Consider the following 14,988-nt stretch of genomic DNA (forward strand, 5'->3'; position numbering starts at 1 on the left):
GGCAACTGGGGATTAGAGGACCCAATCTCCAAATCCTGGTGTTGAAGAACCATCATCTATCATCTTTTAGTTCGGGCGCTACTGTAAATTCATTATGTTTTTTTTTATGCTGATACATGAAAAATATGCTTTGCCTTCGCCGGGACCCGAACCTGGACCTCTGGAATACGCGCCGAGTGTGCTACCGTTACACCACGATGGCATCCAGAAAGAAGGGAGAAAATGCCTTATATGGTCATGGTATGGCACTTTTCGCTTGAAGGTAAACTTTGACTTTTCTTACTTACGTAAACAGCTTTAGCACTACTGACAGAAAGATTCTGTAAATGCAAAATTTAATTTTTTGTATGTCTTCCGAAAGGCCAACATTAATTAGCTTAGTAAAATGTTCAGTTTGCGTTCATAATTTAAATGCAAAAGTTCTTTATCCTTTCCCAAATTAGAGGCCCGGCTTTATTATTTCGAGCAAAATTCAAGGAGTTATTTTTTTAATGATATTGTTACAGGCCAGCTGCAAAATTCACAAAGATCGCGGTTCTTCATAATACAGAACCACTAATATCCAAAGTTTTGTTTTGTAGTTTTCCTTTAACCGGTCGAAAGTTTTTGCGATAGGCATTGAAAAGAGGTTTGGGTGAGTGAATTCGTTCTATATCATTTTAGTGAATTTCGGTTTAAAGATGAATATATTTTTTTATTTAACTTATGAAAGCGTAACAAAAATTTTCTAACTGTACATTTTACTCTAGAGGGACTGTATAAAATATTAACTCTTATACTTAAAAACCTCTTTAATGTTAATCTTGAAATTAATTTCAGAAATTTCCTATCTCAATTGAAGAATCTTTATAAATGGCGATTTAGAACTGGATGCATTTTAAGAAGCAAAGGAATTGGAAAAACATTTCTATGCCCAATAGTTAAGTAACTAAAATTTGGAGCCAGTTATTTCTAACACCTTTTATATGAAGTTTTATTACTATTTTTTATATTTTCCTTGAAAAAACATATTTGAGCTGCTTAGTATATTTAAGAAAGCATGAAAGACATTTATCCTTACAGAAAATTTCACTTCTTAATTACTAGTTTTTCACAAGGACATACTTAAAAAGCGAAAAATAAACACTATTTCTGAAACTTTTCAAAATATTTCATTTGAATTTAGGAAAGTAAAAAATGTTTTTGAAAAATTAAACTATTACAGCAATTGTAATTAAATCTGCTGTTTACTTTCGAAAAGTACAAAATTAATAGTAGTTGGTTAATGAGTTAGGACTAACAGATCAAATAATTTTGTGAAATAAAACTTTCTTTATCTGAGGAATATTTTAGTTTATCATTCCAAATTCTTTATCCTAGGCAGAAAATTTTATCTCATGATTAATTGCTTGAGGCGGAATTCAAATAATGGAGAAGATTACTGCTTCAAACTTAATTCTAACCCTACTTTTGATGAATGACAGATTAAGAGTGCTATTCGTATTGCTACTGAGTGGCTAGCGTGCCCCCAAATTCCTTATTCATGAATAAAATTTAAGCAACGGTAAAAAAAATTACTAAATCCTAGTTTAAATAATCATTTTTAACATAAACCATGGCAATGACGACTTTATTAAAATTCTGAGAAAGGCTGAATTCTTTCGAAATGTGAACTTTCTAATCACGCTAAAGTAATGTGAGGTGCATTCTGAAATTTTAATAAATACATTAGATTCATATTTATTTATGAATTAACCAGAGCTGAGCTGAAATATTAGTAATTTTTGTTGATATAATGCATTTAATGGGAAATAGTTTTATTTAAGAACGGTACGAGAAAATATATCTTCCTGATATATTTGATGCTATTGTCGAAAACACGCATTTCAAACATCAGATTACTAACATAAACTAAAGATAAAGTAGCAAGATATTATTTGCGATATGATTTTCTCTTTTAAATCCGTAAATACGTTTCTTTCTCTTAAGTATTTAATAAACATAAAAACACTTTTTTATTCCGTTTTCTATTGAATTAAATTTTTTACATAAATTTTCAGTTTTGGGGACTTCTATATTAATTTATATAAATATGTAGTTTACAACTTATACTTAATATGATTAAAAGATGCAGCAAAAACTGACATGAAAAGAGTATATAATTTTAAGTATTAGAATTGATTTGCATTTCAAATAAGCACATGCGCAGTCGCATCGTGATAAATGCTGCTAATTTATTGCAAAAAGTGACAAGTGAACTGAAAATTGTCAAATCTTGAGACTTTTCCAAAGACGTTTAGAAAGCGTTGAAGTTCCACTAACTATATCATAGATATAATTTCTAATTAATCCTTCAAACGAAATTAAAATACTCTTATTTTAAATAACATAAATTTCTAACTGTACACTTAAGAACTGTATTGGGAACTATACAAATTAAAGAATTACTTTACTCTTCCTGTGAAAGTTCTAAAATAGAAAAGAGATAAGTCAAAGATTATCCTGTTCAAGTTTCAGTGAGCCTTGCAAAGCCTTGCTTTGAAAAACTTGCCTCGTCAAATCGTGTTTCTAAAAATACTTGCAAATATAGCGATGAAACTCCGTTAATTATATTACAGATCTAACTTCCATATATATATATAGTCAAACAACTTAAAAATAATTTTTATTTCTACAAGCATAAGAAAGCTTTAAAATTACAGTCATTTCTAACTATATATAAAATGGCCCTCGATGAAGGGACTTGTATGTCATTTTAACAAAGATAACGAGAGCTATACGAGCAGTTTTTTGAAAGTGTTGTACCTTTGCCGTGAAAATTCTATAGAGGGTGAGAAATAAAAAATTAAACTTTTTTCTACTTTCTGAGCTTCATTTTTCTGGAAAGTATCTAATGTGAAACAACTTTCATTTGAAGCGACGAATGACTTCTTTCATATAACACATGGCCTTCAAATGATTGTCCTAATACGTATAAGCTGGCATAAAAAAACATGCAATGCAAAGCTTTAACGTATATTGGACACGTTGTGATCAAATTAGTGGCATGAAATTGTCAGAGAACGCATCGAGGAAAAGTCCTCCCTGCGGCATCCCTTTGTGCGCGCCTAAGCGATCAATGGAATCAATGGAAGGCTCTTTCAGAGGACCGTCTTCGTCTGGTTGGGATGGGAAAGAAACTTCTACGCTCTTCTTTTCAACCTTGCTACTTCGTAACAGTTACAGTTAAGTACTTCATTTGATTCTCAACTCTTTAACTTCTGAGAAACTTTGCAAAAGATTATTTATAACTACTTGATTCGTTTAAAATATTGTTTATCAGAACATTTGACTTTGTGAGGAAATTTAAATTAGGAAAACTATTTTAAGTATAGCATATTTTCTAGCTTGTCAGTTTCCTGAGTTGTTCATAAATATATATTCATATTTCTTGGAATCGTTAACATTTAGTTATTGTTATACAATTTTTTAGCATCGTTGTTAGCATATAATTAATTCGTAACTTTTTATTAAAGAAAGCATGATATGAATATTAAACGATAAAGAAGTTCTTTTTACTTTCATTCAAAATATGATGTGAATTAATTACATTTCTTTCTGTCAGCTAAATTATCTTCGATGCGTAAATTTATGTTTGTTAGGATATTCATAATTTTATGTGCAGTTAGTTATATTCTTCCTTTGCACGTTTCTAAATTAATTTGACTTCATAACTGCAATATATGTGTTGCTTTCTTTGCTTAACGTCCGGCGACCTCCTAATAATTTACTTAACTTAGAAATCCCATCCTTATTTAACAGCATTTTTTGTTCTTTAATGCAGGTGAAATTTATCTGAATTATTAGTTTATCTTACTTTGCGAACTTCGTGCCATCATCAGAATAGGGACATTTTTGACGTACTATCCTTTCTTTACACTTTAGTAAATTTCAAGAATTTTATTATTTATTAAATATCCAGTTTCTTTTTATAAGCATTAATAATAACTATCATGGGTATACTACTGTTCTTTCGTTTACAAATTTCTTATAATCTTTGTGTACATTTTTATCTGTTAGATGTGACAATGTAAAGTATTTTCTCTCTCCTTCTCGCGTGCTTTGGTGGTGTAATTAGAAAGTCCGTCCGATAAGCAATCAGAAGATCTATAGTTATCCTGGGTTCGGCAATGCACCTTCTTCATGTTTTGTGCTTCGAAATGAAATGCCTAATGTGCCTGCAGTGACACCCAGACTAAACAAAGATTGTAAATGATATTTCGCCACCCTCAGGATTTGGCGATTAGGTCCTCTCCTCACCAGTAGTAACTGAAGTAAAATGGAAAAAACAACAGATCTTTCACCATTTAAAAAAGGGCTTATTATTGGTGCCCGTTTAGCAGGGACCACGATTTCGAAGACAGCAAGTCTCACTGGGTTCTCAAAAGCAGCCATATCAAAGGTTTTCGAAAGCTTGGAATAAGAACCCACAGTCCTTCACCAGAAGACGTAACTACGGTTCGAGCACATTTTTCCAAGAGAGTGATCGGCTTACGAATTGCACGGCAGAATAGGGACTCTACTGTGCTTCAACTGATACAGATAATCAACTAAGGCTTTTCCCAACAGATTTCAGCTCGAACTATGCGCAGAGAATTGCAGAGAATGAGAATGCATAGTCGAGTGCCTGTGAGAAAAACCACTCATTTCTGCCCGACATGCAATAATTCGTTTGCAGTAATGTCGGGAAAGAAGACGCTGGACATCTGAGGATTGGAAATAGGTTATGTGGCCGGATGAATCGCGCTACACCTTATTTTGCACTGATACGAAGACGTCAAATTTCGGGAGAAAGCCATGAAGCCATCTTGCCTTACTCACACTGTGCAAGGGTTTGCTGGAAGTATTATGATATAGAACATGTTCTGCTGGCATGGAAGTGGTGACCTGCTGCTCTTCGAGGGTAAACAAACAGCCATGAGATATCTAGATATACTGGCAGATCAAGTGCACCCTGCAATGCGGCATTTCTACCCTGATAGTGTCGGATACTTCGTGGACGATAATGCACCTATTCATCATGCCAGAAGTGTTCAAAATTGGTTCGCTGAAGGTCAGTCTGACTTCCATCACCTTCTCTGGCCACCGAATAGCCCGGATCTTAACTCCATAGAACATGTGTGGGATATGGTGGAAAGAAGCATCCGACAACATTCTCCTCTTCCATCTAATTTACAAAATCCAGAAAGCTGCATAGCCAATGCCTGGTATGCACTCCAGAAGTGCGTAAATGCACTCCAGAAGCATATAGACTCTACGCCCAAACGAATCAGAGAAGTTATCCACACAAAAGGTGGTCGAATAAAATATTAATCTTGGGTTTCTAATTCATTGGCCAGTATATAAGTTATTTCTCCCTCCTTCCTGGCATGCTTTCGTGGTGTGCAGTGGTCAGCACACTTGACGCGAATTCGAGAGGTCCGTGGTTCGAGTCCCTACGAGGTCATTGCTTATATTTCAATTTTCCTGCTTTCAAAATATACCTAATATCTCTTCAGTGGCACCCGAACTAAAAGGTGGTTCTAATGATGATTCTTTACCACCAGGATTTGGCGTTTGGGTCACCTAAAACACCAGCCGCCCTTTAAAAAGGGGAGTATATAAAGGTATTTCTTCCGCCTTCTTGGCATGCTTTCGTGGTGTAGTGGTCAGCCGTGGTGTAGTCGACGCAAATTCGAGAGGTCCGTGGTTCGAGTCTCGGCGAGGGCATTGCTCATTTTTCATTTCTACTGCTTTCCAAAAATACCTAATTTATTTACAAGTGAATGTAGATCAAAAGTAGAATTTTTGTTTTAACCCCACCTTAAACAATCCACGTCCATATATATTGAAAATAACTTGTATGCAATAGAATGAATGTGTACAGTGCTTTCATTGATCATCACTGAAATTATATCCCAGGTACTGGAAGTTGTCAACGATGAAATGATATTCAGTTTCCTGAAAGAACTGACAAAAAGAGTAGCTTTAATAAATTGTTGTAGTTTTTATGTCGTCAGTAGTTTGGTAAAGGCCGTTTAATTTGAATTGCCGTGTTTTTCATATTCCATTAATTGCTGTATTTATACACTCTGACCAGGAACCAATTTTCAATTAAATTGACTAACCAATTATCAATTAATTATTTATTATTCTAATTTTCAATTAACTTAACCGTAACTTAAATTTTTATACCTTTTAATACTGAAATGTACTGATTAAAAATGCATCATAATTAAAAAATTATAAGGATTCGCTCTGTATAACTCAATTATCTGGCTTGAAATTATTAGATACGGAGATGACTTAATAAAACTTCCTAGTTGCTTTTAATTAATGAGAGATTACAAAACGTTGCTCTTGCTTCTAGTTTGAGAAATGAAGCAAATAAGCTAAGATTTCAGGCTATTACAGTTTTCGTAAGGAGATACTTTTAAAACAAAAGTTCAGAGAACTTAAATTATCATACAAGCTTTCTACGAAGTCGCCTCTAGTTATTTTGTTCCTGAAAATACCGTCAAAAGTTATGTAACTTAAGCCCCCATTCACAAAAACAAAAAATGGCGATGTTAGAAGTCTTATTAATTTCGTCTTCGAGACAGATAAATGTTTTATAAATTCTAATCTATTTCATAATGTGTGTACAATTTTTCAAATTTTGAATTAAGAATACATATTTAGAGCAGTTTTGTTTGTATGAGAATGGAATTTTTTTGCTTGACTATTTCGTCAATGAAAAATATTTGTAATTGATTTCTTCTTTCCTTTGGTCCCATATAAAAATTTTAATTTCATGTATTTTTACCGAGAGGAGCAATATTACAACAATTTCCGTAATCTAAAATGTCGGCCTTATTTGACTTACTTCGTATCTAGAACCATGTGTGTCAACATTCAGGGTATGTTTAGATGCGCAATCGTTTTTAAATAGCTTGCATGCATCATATAGGATTCATTACGCCTAAGATAATAGTTCACTTGCTAATTATAATGCGACAGCACTTGATTTCAACTCATTTTTTTTTTAAACTCAAAGGCTTCCTTTCGTTTCTTCAGTTTTTTATATTTCGTTGGTTCTTTTGAGAATAACAAGATTAAAATTTATGAAATTTCACAACGTCATAATTTTCTTTTCTATGAGATAAAACTGAGAAATAGAAAGTAAAATCTAAACAGGAAATATTACGGTTACCATTACAAAATGTAAGTCGAAGGAATAATACTGTGTAAAGTATAGAGTTGTTAATGAACTTAGAGCCTGTTGGTTTGATTTAACGAAACGTGGAAAAGAAGAAAACTGACTCAATTCTTCTTGGATATCAGTTTATCGGACCATGAAATTACGACGTAGATAGTGATAATGCAATAATACAAAGCGCTTAAACAGTCAGAAACAGGAAGAATTTATGATTTTAAGGATTTCATGTAAAATCATCCGCTCTGGAATAGCTTTGAATTTTCTTTTACAATTTCATCAAATGAAGTGCCATTAAGGGAGCTGTTTTATAAGTGAGAAATAAATATCAATGAGCTTATAATTTCTATAATTTAATTTTTAATCTAAAATACATGTCATTGAGTAATCAATTTCGAAATTTAAATGACTTATGTTCCGTTTATTACAAAATATACAACCTTACATTTTTAATGATATTGACTGCATTATTTTGAAATACATTTATATCAGTTTGACATATATTTGATGCCAAATTCCTAGCTTGCCATGATGAATTAAGATCATGATTTGTTTTAAATAAAAAATCAAATTTATCTCAAAGTATCATTTTACTTATTAGATGTTCTATCAGTGTTACATATCAGTGTAATTTTAAAATGTTTGCTTAACGAGGCTCATTGAATCAAAACTTTAAACACTATGTAAAATTCAATGCGAATTGCCTACTATATTTCTTTCTTTTCAAACACATCTAATACATAATTATATTTAATTAAAAACTGTCAGAAGTTAACTACAGATATTATTAAATGAAATAAATGTTGATTATTTAGTAACTTTTAATACTTTCGTATCTCCCCATTGGTTGCAAATTTGAGCTTCTATTAAAACTTTAAGAAAAGGAATTTCAGCCAATATGGTCTTTGGCTTACAGTATATTGCGGTTAAACTAAATTTTAAGTAGTAAGACAGTAATCTTAAGTAATAGACAATCCTACGTCCAGGTTCCAAAGCCCAACCAGAGATTTGAGAATTAAACGTTTAGAGAGATTTATGCTTGATAAAATAAAAGAGAATGGAAAATGGAATGGATAAGACTATTTAAATTTCTCCTTTATTAATTATGAAATAAAACTTTAGCATCATAAATATGGGATAAAAAATCCTATTATCTATCATTTATTCTCGCACTATAAATGAAAATTTTTTTATTGCAAGTTGTCATAACAGAAAAAAACTTAGACGTTTTAATCTAATTCAAAATTTTATAGTAGATTGATTAAATATTTATGTTACGTTTCTTTTATTTTAGAAATATCTATAAACAGTGAAGATATTTTATGTCCAAATTTTGGTAGAAATAACAAAATTATCTTCTAGTTTGGCTTGTATGTATTCATAGAAAAATCGGATGGGAAGGTCTTACCTACTTGTATCGACACCTACGTTCAAATTATCACAACTAAAGCTTTCGTGCATAATAATTTCAAATTTGAATTGGCGGGTACTAATTTACTGTGTACGTTATATGTGAGGTTTGTTGACTTTACATTACGTGTATCTATTTAAAGGAGTAAACCTAAAAATCGCAATGAGCTCAGTATAACGCTTCTAAACACATTTAAAAGCACTCAATAATTTTTGCTTAAATGAGTTATTTAGATTTTTTTTAAATAAACCTCTTGACTGACGTCAAGTTACATATTATCGTTGGTTCTTATAATTCCATAAAAATGAATAGTAGATCCCTATGCTTGAATTAGACGCCTTATATGCCTATAAATCATTAAAATAAAATAATCAAAATTTGGCTCTATGTACAGCAGAAAATGTCTTCCAAATACATAATCGTAAGTTCCATTAATGTCCTCAACTCTAAACTAAAACATTTCATTTTTACCTCATAAATGAACGTAATTTTACTTAAAATATTAGTATATCTTCAATTAACCATTCAGGCATATAATGATCATTTATAGGAAGAGATCTCAGTGACTTTAAAAATATCCAAACAACGACACGTTTTATTTACTCACTTGAAAATATACGGTTTCATTACTTGTATACAGCGAATTAATGCCCATTTTGAAGTGCTTCATGTGATGTGAGTTGTTTGCATTAATCCAGTCCTTTATATATCCCCAGGAAAATAATCTGTAAATAAGAGATCTGTTGACTGAGAGATCTATGTCAAGCCTTTCATTTAATGGGAACTATCGCTATTAAACTGTTAAGAATTCACCGCATACATAGAACTTAATATTCGTTTTTACAACTCAACCGGAGTATTCTGTGGATAATAAAACTGTGTTCTGGGATTTGAAAAATTTTTAAACAGTATAAACGGACCATCTTAACTAGCTTCAAAAGCAAGAGGTTAATTTAGTCTTTTAGTTCAAGAGAACTTCTTTATGCCGTTATGTAAGTTGAAAAAACGTTATTGGCGAATAGACGCAACGTTTGCATATGTGGTATACCTTATAGCTTCAGACATTTATTTTTCTTCCTCTTCGTTTTTAAATGTGTAAACGTTTAGCAAGCTGCGAATACAGATGATCAAAAAATTAATTAAAGTATAATAAAACGTTTAGGTATAAGTGTAAGTATAAGAAAATGTTTCATCTAATTAACGCTAATGTTTCTGTATTTAATCACCCTTGTATGAATGAATGGTGCTAAGGTATTTGACTTGAAATCAGCTGGAATGAACAATTTTAATTTTGAATGAACTTGAAATGAACTCTTCTAAATGTTGCTGACAATTAATTTTATTAACAATTAATTTCTTTGGTGTTCAGGTATTTATGACCCGAACTGGGAAAAAATTAAAAAATAAATAAAAACTTTAAAAATATACTTCCACATTTCGTTTCTCTTAGAAAAGAATCTAAAATCTCATGTCTCCCAGAAAATAGATTCCTTCTATTGAAACCTATGACCCTGGAAATTATATATTTATTGAAAGCAGCCAGATCTTCGGGAAGTATAGTTCCAAACCAATATGAAAATTCTCTTTTACCAGAAATGGAATTTCTTGCGAAAGATTTCCTATTTTGAGTTTGTAAATTTTCAGAATGGTTGAGAAATCACTCCTATTCACAAAGAAAAGTCAACAATGCAGTTTTTTTATCCGAATATTCGTACTGTTACATCCGTAGTTATTGTTATCGTCTTTGTTTATGTTAATCAAACTGAATGCGCCAGAAAATAAAACATATTGTTACGCTCGTACGGTTTCGTAAGAGATTAAATGCACACTCCGAGGATAGATTAATAAAAATTTATTTTATCAAAATAAACACGTCAAAGTTCTGGAATTTTCCGCAGAAATACTTGTACGGGAGTTCACATTATCACTGAGTACAATCAGTAGTTATGCATCAAACTACTAAGAGAGTTAAACACAACGCAATGCAAAGCGCATCTAAAGAGAAAGTTAACTTGGATATCTGACTTCACGGGGTGCTAACAACTTGCAACAGAAATAACTAAGCAATTGAGACCAGACGCTCTCTCTTCGGCCTTAAATAGTTTTCAACTGGACGAAGAGATATTTCTAGAACTTTCTGCTTCTCGAAATTACTGGAAAGCAATACGAGGGTAGAATTACGGTTACAGTTAACATAGTGGTCAATTACATTTATTCAATTTCAATACATATTACGGTAATACAGAGACCGGACCCAAATGGTGGCCAAATTTGGTGAGTTTCGGCGATTTATCGCCAACTTTGACGACAAAATAAGTCTCCAAAACCGTTCTCAGCTTGGCAATATCTCGCCAAAATACCGAGATACCCATTTACTCAATGTTAAATGCACTTGCCCTCGTATTCTTACTTTTCCGGTATATCTTCTCTTTAGATTTTTCATGTTACAAACGAAATACAACTATCTTACTTAAAAATTCTACTAAAATTACCTATCTAAGTACAAAATTCGTAACAATATAAATTCCTTTTCTTAGATTTTTAGGCGTCAAATAATGAGATTCTATGAAAATGATGGTGAATTCAACATTTTTCAAGTATGAAAGTTAATAAGAGTTTTAAAAATGTGTACTAGAATTTCATAGATACTCCGTATAATACCTACTTATTCAACGCCCCAAAAGCAATGAATGATGTTTGTTACTTAAATGAGTTTTGCTTTATAAAGCAAAAGTTATGAAAGCAGACGAGCATCTTATATTAGCTTGCTCAAAAATATCTTGATATAGAGAAAGACACGGGGACATCTAAACCTATTTAACACAAAAAAAGGTCCTTCATCACGGGAAACGCAGCTTCGGCGAGGCGCATTGCAGAAATGATTGACTCTCATGTTTTGAAGAACAACCTTTTGATGACTTTCAGAATGGGTTCATCAGCTGGTACAGTACCTGAATTCATTCACTGAAAAAAATTAAGAATTTGTAAGCCAGAACAAAAAATAAAAGTGATTCAGACGTTAGATTAACTTTCACACGATAAGGAAATTTTGTTTAATATGAAAGAATCTATGAAATAGTTGGGACTTTTAAGAACTCTCTCAGGCTCTTAAAAGATTTGAACTCTTCTTCCCCTCTTTCCCCTCCACCTTCATTCAGCTCAATCAATAGTTCAATTTCTTTCTTTGGAGACGGAAAATTTGTCTTTCTCCTTTTTTCTTACTTTCTTATGAAAGCTCATTTATTTCTAGTGACGTCGAGAGCAGCTGCATTAGCAAGTCCTGAAACTGTGTATTTTTTTTAATCTTCTCTGCTTTTTGCAATTAATGAATTTATGCCAATAGACAATCCCTTGTAAATCGAAACTGAAGTTAAAACCTAAAAAACGCTAAAATATGCACAAAGTCTTAGCTTAATATAATCTTTATCTTTATATACGAAGTTGAGATGGAAAGTAATAATTCAGCGGCATTATATGAGTAAACCATAAAATATTCAATGCTCGAAATGGAGGTAAATCTTTCGAATCACGAGAGAACTACGACATTCCTTACAGAAACGTAAGCTATTCTTATTTATTTCTTGTGCATTGAAACAAAAGCTGATAAAACAGAAACCAGAAAAAACAAATTGTGATGTAGGGAAACCTTGAAAGCATTATTTTTTCCCTTTGTTTTCACTATTCTGTTTTGTTTTTGCTTGTGATTAATTATAAAGCAACTTCCTGTAAATTTTATTTGCACATTCGTATATCTATTTTAACAAATGGTGGAAGTTTATGGATCCCGACGTTAAAATGTTTCGCGAACCGGGATTTTTTTTTTTTTTTTTTTTGTATAAGCAAACTGTATTCTGCTCCCTTTTGCTCATGCCAGTCTTATTACTAAAATAGTCGTCAACACAGGCCATTGCCCTGTTTAATAATAAAATCGAAAATGCAATTAATTCTGCTAAATTCTCTGTCAATAAAGATGGTATTACCCTTTCTCATCATATTCTCAACAAAAGTAAAGAAAAGAACAGCCTTCGTAAATTATACCAACGTACTTGAGATCCCAGAGTAAAGCATATATTTAATCAGCTCAATAGAAAAGTTAAACGCCTTTGCCGATGCATAAAAACAATACCTGGAACTATTTGTTGAAAGCCCTTCACATATCGTCTATTCTGTATAGAAGATTGCGAAATCGTTCAAGCATTATAATTTTATCATCGGATCAGTTCAATATAATAATAGCACCATCCGTAACCCAGATGCTTTCGATGAAATCTTCGAAAATCAATTTATGGAAAATGACTTTCCTAGTCTAAACGACATTAGAGTAATTAATCATGTTAACAGCTTCATCAGCTTCAATTACCACACCCAAAATAGTCTCACCTCACTTAGAGAAGTTGAGAATGAAATTAAAATTCTAAACCCTAAAAACACTTTTGGCTTCGACGACATCTCAAATAAAGCTATCAAAGAAATGTCTGAAAAGGAGTCGTATTACTTATTAATATTTTCAGTGCTTGCTTTAGACTTATTACTTTCCAAATTTATGGAAACATGCGATTATAATAGTCTTCGAAAAATCTAGCAATGACGGAAGATTTGCAGCTAATAATCGTTCCAGCAGTCTTCTGCCGGAAATTTGTAAACTTGTCGAATGAATATTAATTAAAAGAGTGCATCAACATATCTCTGAAAATAAAATTTTATGTAATCATAGTTTGGATTCAGGGAAAGATTCTCAACCTGTCATCAAATCTCGCTCATTGTAGAATACATTGGGGAAAGCTTTAATAAGAAAGAAACTGTTGCCGTCTTATTTTTAGACACAGAAAAGGCCTTTCATAATGTATGATATCATCAAATTAATTTCCTTCAGTTTCCTCCCTGCTCTGATTATCCTTATTCAAAGCTTTCTTAGTGAAAGAATTTTCTCGGTTTAAAATTAGAGGCAGTTATTCTACGACTCTTAAAATTAAAAGTGGTGTCTCACAAGGATGAATAATTTCATCTCTGTTTTTAACTTATTTATTAACGATATGCCTACTAGAGAGAATACTCTTCTAGCATGTTACGCCGATGTCACGATTATACTGAGTCGCTTAGTCGTACTCTTGCTAAAGATAAATTACAGAACTTCATCAACTATATTGCTTAATGGTTTTCTGCTTGGGAAATTAAAATTAATGTCCAAAAAAAGTTCAGTTACTTATTTTCGAAAAACATCCTTTAGGAATTAATATAGGTGAAATCTACATGAATGGTTGAATTGTACCACGTGACACCAAAATTAAATATTTTGGGATCAAGTTAAATGAGCGCTTGAACTTCAAAATTCATACTTTAAATATTCGAGATATAGCTTGAAAAGCTGCTATGAGCATATATCCTATTATTCGCAGAAATTCTAAGCTGTCTTATAAAATACCAAAAGGATTCTCTATCTGCAGTTGTTTCGCCCAGTTTTACTCTATGTTGCACCGGCATGGATAACTACTAAAAAAGGTAACAGATATATCCTTCAAAATAAAGCCTTCAGAATTATACTGTATACCCATGGTATGTCAGAAACTCAGTCACCCACAACAATTTGAAAATTAAACCTATCAAATACGAAATTATCATCCATACTGTTAAATTTTACAAGAATTGTGAAGCTCACCCTGTGGAAATCATTTTAAAATTTGGAAATTAAGATTTCACACTTGATTAGCCTTATAAATAGCCACGTACAATCCAACACAATACTAAGTGATAGATTGTTTTTCTAACTGAAGCTCTTATATTTCCTACTGTATAGCATTGCATTTAACTCCTGCAAGTCAAGATACTTGGCATTATTTTATTTGCCTCTTTGAAAATTCTCTCTGACAGAACTTCTGCATGCCAAATTCTAATTTCTCTCCAGAGACTCTGCATTTAGTTGCATTGAAGACTTTCTGCTTCCTCCGGATTTTTTATTTTCTTACAGATTACCCATGGATTTTGCAAGATTATATGCGAGTCATGGCCCTTCAGAGGACGAATAGTCAACCAGTAATGATGATCTACTAATTATGATCCCTGTGTCTTACCCTTTTACTATTTCGCACGTTCACGCTGAAGACGCTAGAGTGAATTTAGGCTGCAAGACTTGCCAGGCGACTTTTTCCTCACCGATTCGGTTTGACAGCTTTCATTAGAAAGCCATCTTACTTCTTCATGTAATTACTTGCCTGTGAACGTCTTTAATAGTCGTCTATCGGGATAATAATTCCTCCTCGTCGAATGCATTGGTAGGTTGAAGAATAACTCACAAATTCAGAATTGAATCTAAAGGTCATGAGGTCTAATAAGTCATAAGGTCTACAAAGCTAATTTTTTCAGGAACAAAATATTTCTGGAGATTTAC

General features: G+C 32.3%; 1 protein-coding gene across 2 annotated transcripts in view; it reads left to right on the plus strand.

The window, feature by feature from the left end:
• LOC118197004 (uncharacterized) overlaps positions 1–14,988 on the plus strand; it is a 572,804-nt gene that overhangs the window by 409,012 nt on the left and 148,804 nt on the right. The window contains exon 1 of one of the 2 annotated variants that reach the window (XM_085807850.1): positions 3,102–3,203. The exons of the other annotated variant lie outside the window; for it this stretch is intronic. The gene's annotated coding sequence lies outside the window, so the exon portion shown is untranslated. Of the gene's footprint in view, positions 1–3,101; positions 3,204–14,988 lie in introns of those variants that run through there. 2 annotated transcript variants of the gene reach the window in all.

This window comes from Stegodyphus dumicola, chromosome X1, assembly GCF_044657685.1.
Source record: "Stegodyphus dumicola isolate Sdum_Otavi_A_Nest chromosome X1, ASM4465768v1".
Taxonomy (NCBI): domain Eukaryota; kingdom Metazoa; phylum Arthropoda; class Arachnida; order Araneae; family Eresidae; genus Stegodyphus; species Stegodyphus dumicola.